The sequence below is a fragment of the Mustela lutreola genome, chromosome 2, assembly GCF_030435805.1.
Source record: "Mustela lutreola isolate mMusLut2 chromosome 2, mMusLut2.pri, whole genome shotgun sequence".
NCBI classification, from domain to species: Eukaryota; Metazoa; Chordata; class Mammalia; order Carnivora; family Mustelidae; genus Mustela; species Mustela lutreola.
Genome location: NC_081291.1, coordinates 48,510,869 through 48,523,174, shown reverse-complemented (window position 1 = coordinate 48,523,174; position 12,306 = coordinate 48,510,869).

The window sequence follows — 12,306 nt, the reverse complement described above, 5'->3', positions numbered from 1 at the left end:
TTAAAGTGAGGGGGTGGAAAAGAATTTACCATGCTAATGGACATCAGAAGAAAGCAGGAGTGGCAATCCTTATATCAGATCAATTAGATTTTAAGCCAAAGACTGTAATAAGAGATGAGGAAGGACACTATATCATACTCAAAGGGTCTGTCCAACAAGAAGATTTAACAATTTTAAATATCTATGCCCCCAACGTGGGAGCAGCCAACTATATAAACCAATTAATAACAAAATCAAAGAAACACATAAACAACAATACAATAATAGTAGGGGACTTTAATATTCCCCTCACTGAAATGGACAGGTCATCCAAGCAAAAGATCAGCAAGGAAATAAAGGCCTTAAATGACACACTGGACCAGATGGACATCACAGATATATTCAGAATATTTCATCCCAAAGCAACAGAATACACATTCTTCTCTAGTGCACATGGTACATTCTCCAGAATAGATCACATCCTCGGTCCTAAATCAGGACTCAACCGGTATCAAAAGATTGGGATCATTCCCTGCATATTTTCAGACCACAATGCTCTAAAGCTAGAACTCAACCACAAAAGGAAGTTTGGAAAGAACCCAAATACATGGAGACTAAACAGTATCCTTCTAAAGAATGAATGGGTCAACCGGGAAATTAAAGAAGAATTGAAAAAAATCATGGAAACAAATGATAATGAAAATACAACGGTTCAAAATCTGTGGGACACAACAAAGGCAGTCCTGAGAGGAAAATATATAGCGGTACAAGCCTTTCTCAAGAAACAAGAAAGGTCTCAGGTACACAACCTAACCCTACACCTAAAGGAGCTGGAGAAGGAACAAGAAAGAAACCCTAAGCCCAGCAGGAGAAGAGAAATCATAAAGATCAGAGCAGAAATCAATGAAATAGAAACCAAAAAAACAATAGAACAAATCAACGAAACTAGGAGCTGGTTCTTTGAAAGAATTAATAAAATTGATAAACCCCTGGCCCGACTTATCAAAAAGAAAAGAGAAAGGACGCAAATAAATAAAATCATGAATGAAAGAGGAGAGATCACAACTAACACCAAGGAAATACAAACTATTATAAGAACATACTATGAGCAACTCTACGGCAATAAATTTGACAATCTGGAAGAAATGGATGCATTCCTAGAAACATATAAACTACCACAACTGAACCATGAAGAAATAGAAAGCCTGAACAGACCCATAACCAGTAAGGAGATTGAAACAGTCATTAAAAATCTCCAAACAAACAAAAGCCCAGGGCCAGACGGCTTCCCGGGGGAATTCTACCAAACATTTAAAGAAGAACTAATTCCTATTCTCCTGAAACTGTTCCAAAAAATAGAAATGGAAGGAAAACTTCCAAACTCATTTTATGAGGCCAGCATCACCTTGATCCCAAAACCAGACAAGGATCCCACCAAAAAAGAGAGCTATAGACCGATATCCTTGATGAACACAGATGCGAAAATACTCAACAAAATACTAGCCAATCGGATTCAACAGTACATTAAAAAGATTATTCACCACGACCAAGTGGGATTTATTCCAGGGCTGCAAGGTTGGTTCAACATCCGCAAATCAGTCAATGTGATACAACACATCAATAAAAGTAAGAACAAGAACCATATGATACTCTCAATAGATGCTGAAAAAGCATTTGACAAAGTACAACATCCCTTCCTGATCAAAACTCTTCAAAGTGTAGGGATAGAGGGCACATACCTCAATATCATCAAAGCCATCTATGAAAAACCCACCGCAAATATCATTCTCAATGGAGAAAAACTGAAAGCTTTTCCGCTAAGGTCAGGAACACGGCAGGGATGTCCATTATCACCACTGCTATTCAACATAGTACTAGAGGTCCTAGCCTCAGCAATCAGACAACAAAAGGAAATTAAAGGCATCCAAATCGGCAAAGAAGAAGTCAAATTATCACTCTTCGCAGATGATATGATACTATATGTGGAAAACCCAAAAGACTCCACTCCAAAACTGCTAGAACTTATACAGGAATTCAGTAAAGTGTCAGGATATAAAATCAATGCACAGAAATCAGTTGCATTTCTCTACACCAACAGCAAGACAGAAGAAAGAGATATTAAGGAGTCAATCCCATTTACAATTGCATCCAAAACCATAAGATACCTAGGAATAAACCTAACCAAAGAGACACAGAATCTATACTCAGAAAACTATAAAGTACTCATGAAAGAAATTGAGGAAGACACAAAGAAATGGAAAAATGTTCCATGCTCCTGGATTGGAAGAATAAATATTGTGAAAATGTCTATGCTACCTAAAGCAATCTACACATTTAATGCAATTCCTATCAAAGTACCATCCATCTTTTTCAAAGAAATGGAACAAATAATTCTAAAATTTATATGGAACCAGAAAAGACCTCGAATAGCCAAAGGGATATTGAAAAAGAAAGCCAACGTTGGTGGCATCACAATTCCGGACTTCAAGCTCTATTACAAAGCTGTCATCATCAAGACAGCATGGTACTGGCACAAAAACAGACACATAGATCAATGGAACAGAATAGAGAGCCCAGAAATAGACCCTCAACTCTATGGTCAACTAATCTTCGACAAAGCAGGAAAGAATGTCCAATGGAAAAAAGACAGCCTTTTCAATAAATGGTGCTGGGAAAATTGGACAGCCACATGCAGAAAAATGAAATTGGACCATTTCCTTACACCACACACAAAAATAGACTCAAAATGGATGAAGGACCTCAATGTACGAAAGGAATCCATCAAAATCCTTGAGGAGAACACGGGCAGCAACCTCTTCGACCTCTGCCGCAGCAACATCTTCCTAGGAACAACGCAAAAGGCAAGGGAAGCAAGGGAAAAAATGAACTACTGGGATTTCATCAAGATCAAAAGCTTTTGCACAGCAAAGGAAACAGTTAACAAAATCAAAAGACAACTGACAGAATGGGAGAAGATATTTGCAAACGACATATCAGATAAAGGACTAGTGTCCAGAATCTATAAAGAACTTAGCAAACTCAACACCCAAAGAACAAATAATCCAATCAAGAAATGGGCAGAAGACATGAACAGACATTTCTGCAAAGAAGACATCCAGATGGCGAACAGACACATGAAAAAGTGCTCCATATCACTTGGCATCAGGGAACTACAAATCAAAACCACAATGAGATATCACCTCACACCAGTCAGAATGGCTAAAATCAACAAGTCAGGAAATGACAGATGCTGGCGAGGATGCGGAGAAAGGGGAACCCTCCTACACTGTTGGTGGGAATGCAAGCTGGTGCAGCCACTCTGGAAAACAGCATGGAGGTTCCTCAAAATGTTGAAAATAGAACTGCCCTATGACCCAGCAATTGCACTATTGGGTATTTACCCTAAAGATACAAATGTAGTGATCCAAAGGGACACATGCACCCGAATGTTTATAGCAGCAATGTCCACAATAGCCAAACTATGGAAAGAACCTAGATGTCCATCAACAGATGAATGGATCAAGAAGATGTGGTATATATACACAATGGAATACTATGCAGCCATCAAAATAAATGAAATCTTGCCATTTGCAACAACGTGGATGGAACTAGAGCGTATCATGCTTAGCGAAATAAGTCAAGCAGAGAAAGACAACTATCATATGATCTCCCTGATATGAGGAAGTGGTGATGCAACATGGAGGCTTAAGTGGGTAGAAGAATAAATGAAACAAGATGGGATTGGGAGGGAGACAAACCATAAGTGACTCTTAATCTCACAAAACAAACTGAGGGTTGCCGGGGGGAGGGGGTTGGGGAGAAGGGGGTGGGATTATGGACATTGGGGAGGGTATGTGATTTGGTGAGTGCTGTGAAGTGTGTAAACCTGGTGATTCACAGACCTGGGGATAAAAATATATGTATATAAAAAATATATGTTTATAAAAAATAAAAAATAAAAAAAAAAAAAAAAAGAATGCAAAAAAAAGTACACCTTAAGCTGACACAATTTATATGTCAATTATTATTTCAATAAATCTGGGGAAAAAAAAAAAAAAAAAAAAAAAAAAAAGATACTGATAGTGTGCATTTCTCAGTGTTGGGTAAATCAAGGAATGCTTATAGGTGCACCTTACAAATAAAGGACTCAGATGCTTCAGTAAAGATGGTAGATTGAGATTAAGCAATTTCCCTTTCCCTCCTAAATCTCTAGGAAACATCACAAAAGACGAAACAACCAAATATGTAACAGTGCTGGAAAGCAAAGAGTAAAGCAGACAAATTCTGAGGAATTCCTATATGATAAAAAAGATGGGATTAGATTTAAGGAAAAGGGTGATATTAAGGAAAAAAAAAGGAAAGAAAGAAAAAAGCAAACACAGGAACTGATGACAAGCTAAAAGTAAGACCAACACAAAGTAGGCACAGTATGAAGGTCTTCCAAGCCTTTAAAGAAAGTCAATGCACACCAAGAGTATGGAAGGCTGGGGGGAAGCATTTCTAGGGGTAATGAATGGGAAGATGTGTGCAACAGGTAGTATACAGCACTCTCCTCTTTTCCCTCCTTGTTCCAACCAGTAGGTGGCACTAATATCTGTAACCAAAGTAGCCTCAAAAGTGGCAGGGCTTTAGGAAGCTACTGAGTTGCACAGAGCCTCTATCCAGAAGACAACTATCAGCTTGTCTCATATTGGAGCAAATCATTCTTTTTCATTCATCACCAGAGGCAAACTATAATAAACAGAGATAAATATCCACCAACATGTCAACAAGGAATCTCAAACACAGAAATAAACACATCAAAGAAGTGTAAACAAAGTAAACCGAAGCAAGGCAGCCACTAAACTCAAGAAGCCCAAAATACAAAAGTGAATTGAGCAAACAGAAGACTCCAAATTTGTGTAATATCCTCAGAGAAACAAAAGAACACTTGCATTCACACACAGACAATGCAACTGATATGAAAATGAAAAAATGACACTGGAAATTTAAAATAAATAGCTCAAATAAATGGTTTAGTGATGTTTGGAAAATGTTTCATACTACATATTCTTTTCTTTAAGAAGACTGATGCATTTTAGCTTATTAAAGGCTTTGGGAAATTCTAAAAAAAAAAAAAAAAAAAAAAAAAAAAAAAAAAAATAAAAAGACCAATTCTGGCACCACGTTTTATACTGCATGGAGCTGGGCACGTGGACAATAAATTAATATCCTACAAAGCAAGAAGGCTCCTGAATGAATGACTGCCTGTGTTGTCTAAGGAAAAAGCCTCAAATGTGGGTCACAAGTATTCATATTTCCCCCCATAGGGTTAGTGAACACAGCTTCTTTAAGCAAATTTCTAGGAAACAAAGCAACTTTTTAACCCGTAGGTTAAATGAAACTATCATTATGTTCATGCAGAATTGAAGGGGACCTCCATCAAAATGTTCTAGCAGAATTTTCCTGGTATTTTATTGAAATATTTTTGGAAGACTAGAGAGAGAAGATGAGTGGAATGTTTCATGTTGTCATGCGAGTTTTTCACCTGAAAGCATTCTGGTTTAAATCCAACCTTTGAAGCAGAAAGGAGCCTTGGCGATAATCTACCCGACACACTGGCTTAATGTTTAAAGACTCAGAGGGTCCTGTAAACTCAGAGATAGATGTACAGATACAAATAAATTAAAAACAGTACTAGATGAAATCCAGAACTCCCTTCCTCCTCAGCTAGTTTTTCTTTCTATATAAAGAGTACCTCTCAAAGAGGAGAGAGAAGAAAGGTGGTACCCAGAGGCCAAGCACTTGCATTTAATACTTGGTCTTTTGAATTCATAAATGGCTTTTTTGGATTAGCTGACTAGGTTAATACTGCTCTATCTTGTGACAGTGCTGATACTTTTCATAGACAAATTATCACCTTGTGAAGTTCATTAGTTATTAAGGAAAATAAAATACTAAGGTTGTAAAGCATTTTTCTCCTTTGCTCTTTTGTAAGGTAATCTGCTGAAAGCAGATTATGAGGAGTCTGCTTAGCTCTGATGACTAAAGCTCAGAGAAGTAAAGTACCTTGGCTAGGGTCCCCTACCTTGTGACCCCTTGTATGGTACACTTTATACTCTCATACAACTGCTTCCAAAAATAACCAGATGTTCATTTGGTAGCCTCTTTCACATGCCTAACTACCTCCCAGGATATGAGTCCCTTCTATGAAGGTTCAGATGGCAATGCATCTTAAATCAGTATTTTTTTTTCATTATTTTTCAAGGAGATTTGCAAAGTTACAAATGCATAGATCTGACCCAAAGATCCTGTGCTATGTAAACTGAAGCAATATTTGCTTTTCTGGAAGAGTTTGGACAAAGGTCCACTGATCAGGAATAACAACATGCAGTTGGCTTGCTGTGATTTCCTCCATTCCTATCAATGACTAAGACCCAGGCTGACCTCATCATTTGCATATAAAACAAGTGCATCTCTCTAATTCATCATCTCTGGGCTATTTGGCTGACGTCTGGTGGTCATAATCTGTATCTTTCCCAACCAAAAGACGCTGAAATCTGGGCCTCATGACATGACAGGGGATTTTTCTTGAAGATTCATCATACTTACTCTTCAGGCCCCTGCAGAACGACTAACCCCTCTGTTCCAATATTATACCAAGACCACACATAGAAAGGGAAAATCTTATTTTTCTCTGTCCAGAGTCACTGGCCATTAAAAAGATAAACTCAGTTTTGTCCCAACTTCATAAAAGTGGTCGAAGATTACAGTACAGTCTTCAGAATGAAAAATTAACCTTGAGTCCAGGTTTATACACATTGTAACTAATGAGGATGGAAACACCTCCCACCTTCTCCTTTGGGTTAAGCCTCAGATATAAAGAGGTAAAAGAGTTAAGATGCACCTGTAGGAAAAGCTGAACTTTGCAGAGAATCAAGAGAAGTAGCAGAAGCAGAGAGAATAGACAGTAAAAGAACAGGCCAGTGAAATGAACACAGATACAGACAAACTGAATCTATTCTCACTTCTCTGAAACCTGTCCTACCAAATGGGAATGACATTATTTTTCACATCATCAAGCATGATTTAATGCATATCTACTTAGATGTTTCATTAAGACAAGGACATATTGGTGGCATTGTCTTTATGTAATATTGATTAGCCCTCCCTTTCTGAAATCTAAGTACTTAGAAAACTAGTAACAAAGTCTCTTAGGAGGCATTATGGAAGGCACTGATTAATATTTGCTGCCATGTAGTCAATGCTGATTATTCATCATGCTCACCTTCTAAACCAGCATTCAAGTAGATATACATGCCTCAGTGAGCCTTCTGGGTATTAGATGATGGATAACAGGACTTGTTCAAGCACAAGAATTCTCATGAGAGACAAGTTTGTTTAGTTTGTTTTTAGAAAGATGAGGATCCTGTTTTTACCGGCCAGCAAGTCCTGCTATTTGTTGGGCACTATCTAATAATATTTGGCTTGCACATGGTTTTAGACCAGACAGTGTTTTCTGACTTGAATTTAAAATGAAATAAAAATTTCTTGGTTCAAAGCCAAGTTCCACAATTTATTAGCTGGGTGACTCTGCAGAAGTCACTTAATCTCTCTGAACCTTACTTTTTTTTTTTTTTTTTAATTTGTAACTTGCAGATAGTCACCACATAATAGGGTTCCTGAGAGGATGACTTGAGGTAGTACAAGTAAAGCCTACAGGACTGTGCCTGACACATTAGAAGTCTCAATAAATTTTAAACATTGTTATACCTATTTATATGTTATAATTTTAAGTTTAACATTCTGCTTCAACATAGGTTTTAGTGAAAAATAGAAACAATAGCATGTGGAATGGTCTCATCAAAGCTGATCATTATAAACCATTTAAACAGTTGTTACTGGCCTTCTCTGCCAATTGGAATCAACCAGAGTTTTTTGTTTGTTTTGCTTTGTTTTGTTTTATTTTTTAAGTCCTAATTGTTTAGTCTGTCCACCAAGTGAAATAAATGAGATTCTTTGGGTTTGAGACCTAGATATCAATATTTTTTAAAGCTATTATTCCCAGGGAATCATTCCAGTTGGCAGTTCATGTTGAAAATGGTTTGTTAAAAATATTATAGACCTTGTAACCTAGGCCAGAGGCCTAGAGTCTTATGGAATGTTCTTTCTCCACAGCTTCTGGTAGACCCCCTTCGATGAACTGGTTTCCTAAAGGGTAGTTAGGGTGAATGGGAATCTCCTTACTCTATTCACTCTATTTAAAGAATGATCTTTAAATATTTGTGGCAAGATATTTTTTTTCATTGAAATCTTAATAGGAGGAAACAGTATTCTAATAGGATAAAAGTATTTTATGAATTATGCCATTTTATTATTATGTTGTTAGCAACATTGAGAATCTCTTGATTGAATGTTGGTGTTCAGATAAAAACTGTGTTTCTTTTGGGTTCGGTGTCCCAATTTTTACAATGTTTCTCTAGTATAAGACCAAGAAAATTTTAATTAACAAAGTTCTCCTTGGCTATGGCATATTTTTCCTATATTTTTCAGGAATTCATTTGCAATCATGGGATATTTTTCCATTACCTGAATTAGTTGCCTAAAAGGGTAGAAATATTTTTGGATTATTGTTTCAAATATGTTTCTGAAATATTTCCCCTATTTTATTTCATAAATATAAGTTATATAAGAAGTATTAAAACTTAAAGTAAGTAGTTAAAGTCTACAGAATACAATTTGACATGTACTGACAAGAGCACTTTGGATTCATAGATAATATGCCTGAATTTCGCATAACATTTTAAGGAAATGTAATGACCATGAACTGTATAATTTTGTGAGTGGATATGCAATTTTTAAGTGAGTAGATATGCTGAAACCTGAGACTGCAAAGATAAGAAAAGTCTCTATAACTTCTCCAATCAATGTATAAACTTAAAAAATAAAACCTGACAAATATGCTTGAAGATGGCAGAAGCAGCTTTATCCTGAAGTTTGCACAGCCTTACACATATTAAAGCACTGGTGGTCTTCAGTATTTTATTTAATTTAAAGATTTATTTATTTATTTGACAGACAGAGATGACAAGTAGACAGAGAGGCAGGCAGAGAGAGAGGGGGGAAGCAGGGTCCCAGGACCCGGGCATCATGACCTGAGCTGAAGGCAGAGGCTTTAACCCACTGAACCACTCAAGAGCCCTCGTCTCCAGTATTTTAAAAGTTGTGATGTTACATGTTTAATCACTAAGAATAAATTCAGTTTAATGAAATGTTTAATAATGCCAGAAATATTTTAGCAGAAGTTCAGAGACATTTATTGTGAAAGTTCCAGAAATAATTACCAGCTTATCCCAAACAATATTTATAAGCTAGTGTACTATGTTAAGGTTCTCATGTAGGTCCTTCCACATTTCTCATAACCATCCTTTCAGGCTGGTATAAATTGTATCCCTGAGTGGTTTGGGTTAATGGGTATAAGACTGACATCCTGCAAGCTGGCCATCACCAGAAAGAAGCTATCTTATTTTTGGCCAAACAGGAAAGCACTTGAAGGTCAATAGAAATCCTAGCTGGCACTGTTTATATTCTGCCCCATTTGAGGGTTACCTTTTAATCAGAGCCAAGGTGGCCCGCTCAAGTCCCCTCTGTTTTGGACCCCCATCTGCTCTTCCCCTCCCACTGATCTACTTTCCCCTGGGGGTCCAGCCCAGTTTCATCCCTTTGCTGCCTTTTTCTGAAATAATAAGTTCTGCTTCCCAGGATGACCATACCCTCAGGTTTATTCGAAGTCCTGTTCTTGCTCAAGACTCACATTCTTTCAAATAGATCATGACATGAACCTGCTGACTGTTTTCCCCCAAACTCCCTCTTGGAGAGTTTTTAAAGCAACAACAAAATAATAGAAGTTACACTGATAAAGTATACAAAGACCATTGCTATTGGGTTTGTCATACAAAACAAAACATATTTTTGTTATCCCTGTGTGAAACAAAACTGAAGACGAGTAAAAAATAACTTAGTTCTTTGCTCTGGAAAATAAGACTTGGAACTGAGCGCAAGAGTGTCCTTTTCAAAACAGACAGCTTGCTTATCAATTCTCACTTCAAGAGCCTCAACAGCCATTATGTCTTAAAGTCAGCCCCGTTCTGAGCAGTTCCTCATCTTGCAAGACTTGCTTTAAAATTGCCCAGGGCAGATCCTAAAACCCCATAACCTCTGAAATCTGCCTTCTAAGACTTAACTAATTCTCTGTCAACATGTGATCTTCCCTTGACAGTCAGGTCTAATACATTTACTTTGCTTGATCAACAGGTTTTTCTGGCAGTCTTTTGGGGAATGGGAATTGAGAGCCGAATCTACAAGTAAAAAATAAGCAAAATAAAGGAAACAAAATGGTATAAAGGTCATGCAGGCAGTTCACAGAAGAGGAAGCCCTCAGGACCCATAAAGTCATGACATATAGTCAAAGGAAGGAGAGTTATTTCTAAATAAAAAAGAATGTAGATGAAAATTCCTTACAAAGAAGGAAGTCCAACGTAAACTCTTTTGAAGGGCAGGATCCACAATGTGGATCAGAGGTGGATGACAAAATGTAAGGAAAGATTTCAAGGCCAGAAAGGTCAGGATAACCTCAGAAATTAAACTAGGCAATGTGCTTGGCAGACTAGTCTTGTGGGTCAAGTACAAGGCAAGAAAAGGCTGGACAAGTTGCTTAAGATCAGATCATAAAGGATCTAAAGCTCTTTGCGGATGTGACCTAAAGGATGCTGTCATCCTAGATGGGTACTTCATCCTCATGGTGCTGAAAAACTCTGATTAACAGGGAGCACTGCTCGAGCAGGTTATGACCTTCTTGAGGGCAGGCAATTCACTGTGAACTGTACCCTCCCCGTACCAAGCTAGTGCCCTAGACAGAGAAATTTTAAAGCATCGACAGAAAACAAAAAATACAACAAACATCTTTTTCAGTGTCTTGTATTTATGTAAGAAATTTATCATAGGCAGTTTTGTGAGGGAGGGAGGTAAGGCGAGTATTATTCTTTGATAAATGAGCAAGTTATAATTCGCAGAAAGGGGAAGAAAATTACTGAGCCGTGGCAAGGCAGCTGAATGTACATGTGTATATAGAGTCACATGTGTGTGCTTATATGTATACATTTGTATATTTATGCGCACACACATACATACACACTTTTCTTTTTGGTGCTCACAAGACCCATATAAGTCAGATACTGTTATCACCTTCTCAAAAACAAAGAATTTGACATCCTGGCTGGTTTTCTTCCCAACATAGTTGGTGGAGCTGGCCCTTGAACTCAGCTCCCCTGACTTCTAGTCTGGTTTTCACTTCACTATATGTTTCTTCCCCTCACTCAACATTTGGTGTGTTTCCTGAGACCACGTTCCCAACCCCTCCCGCAATGCAGAAACAACCCTAACTTCTGAGTTGATCTTCCTTGACATACCGCAGGCAGACATTGCCAGCTTTGCTCACTTGTTTATAGCTTCAAACAGAAGAGCTCTTCCTACCAGATACTGAGTTAAACCCACAAATCTTTGGGCTCCTAAACCCAGATATGTGTAACATTCAACTCACAGAACTGAAACTTGGGACGCATCTATGCTTTTCCTAGTGAATTTGGACAAGATTGTGACTTTACAAACCATCTAATATCAGTTTCTCAAAAAGACAGCCAAATGTTAAATATATTCCATTTCTCATAAAGCTGGAAATAATTTACCTTCAGTTGCATTACAACATATTTGAAGATTAGATCTCTTTCAGAAAGGACGTGGGGGGTATTCTTGTAAGAATTTCTAACCATAGCAGCGTCAAACATCATGCTTATGAAAACTGCTTAAGAGCTGAATCAGTATATCCCATCGATTCGACCACCTCCTGCTTTGTCTTGCTCTCATTAACTATCAGCTCTCTTCTCTGCATCTTCACCTCTCCTCATAAATGCATAGTGCTTGGCATATAGTAGGTGAGTCAGTGCTTGAGGTCATGGGCACTTTTCTATTTCAGTGACCTCAGGCCAATAGCAGGCAAAATCGGTCAATTAAATAGAAGACTTTATTCAAAAATGGTATTTCTGAACTAGATTTTCAAAGTATTCCTATATAAAACAATAAGCCAACTCATCAACTCAAAATCAAGAATTATTTTGAAACATCTGCTGAATATCGTCATCAGTAAAACGTCAGTGCAATTTCATGTAAAAGCTACACACTGGAATATAGAGGAAGGGCAGTAAATCTTATTTTCATCGATTTTTAAAACCACTGTAAACACAATTGTAAATCCACACAATTGCAAAATAATTTCTCTATTCAAGTTCATGT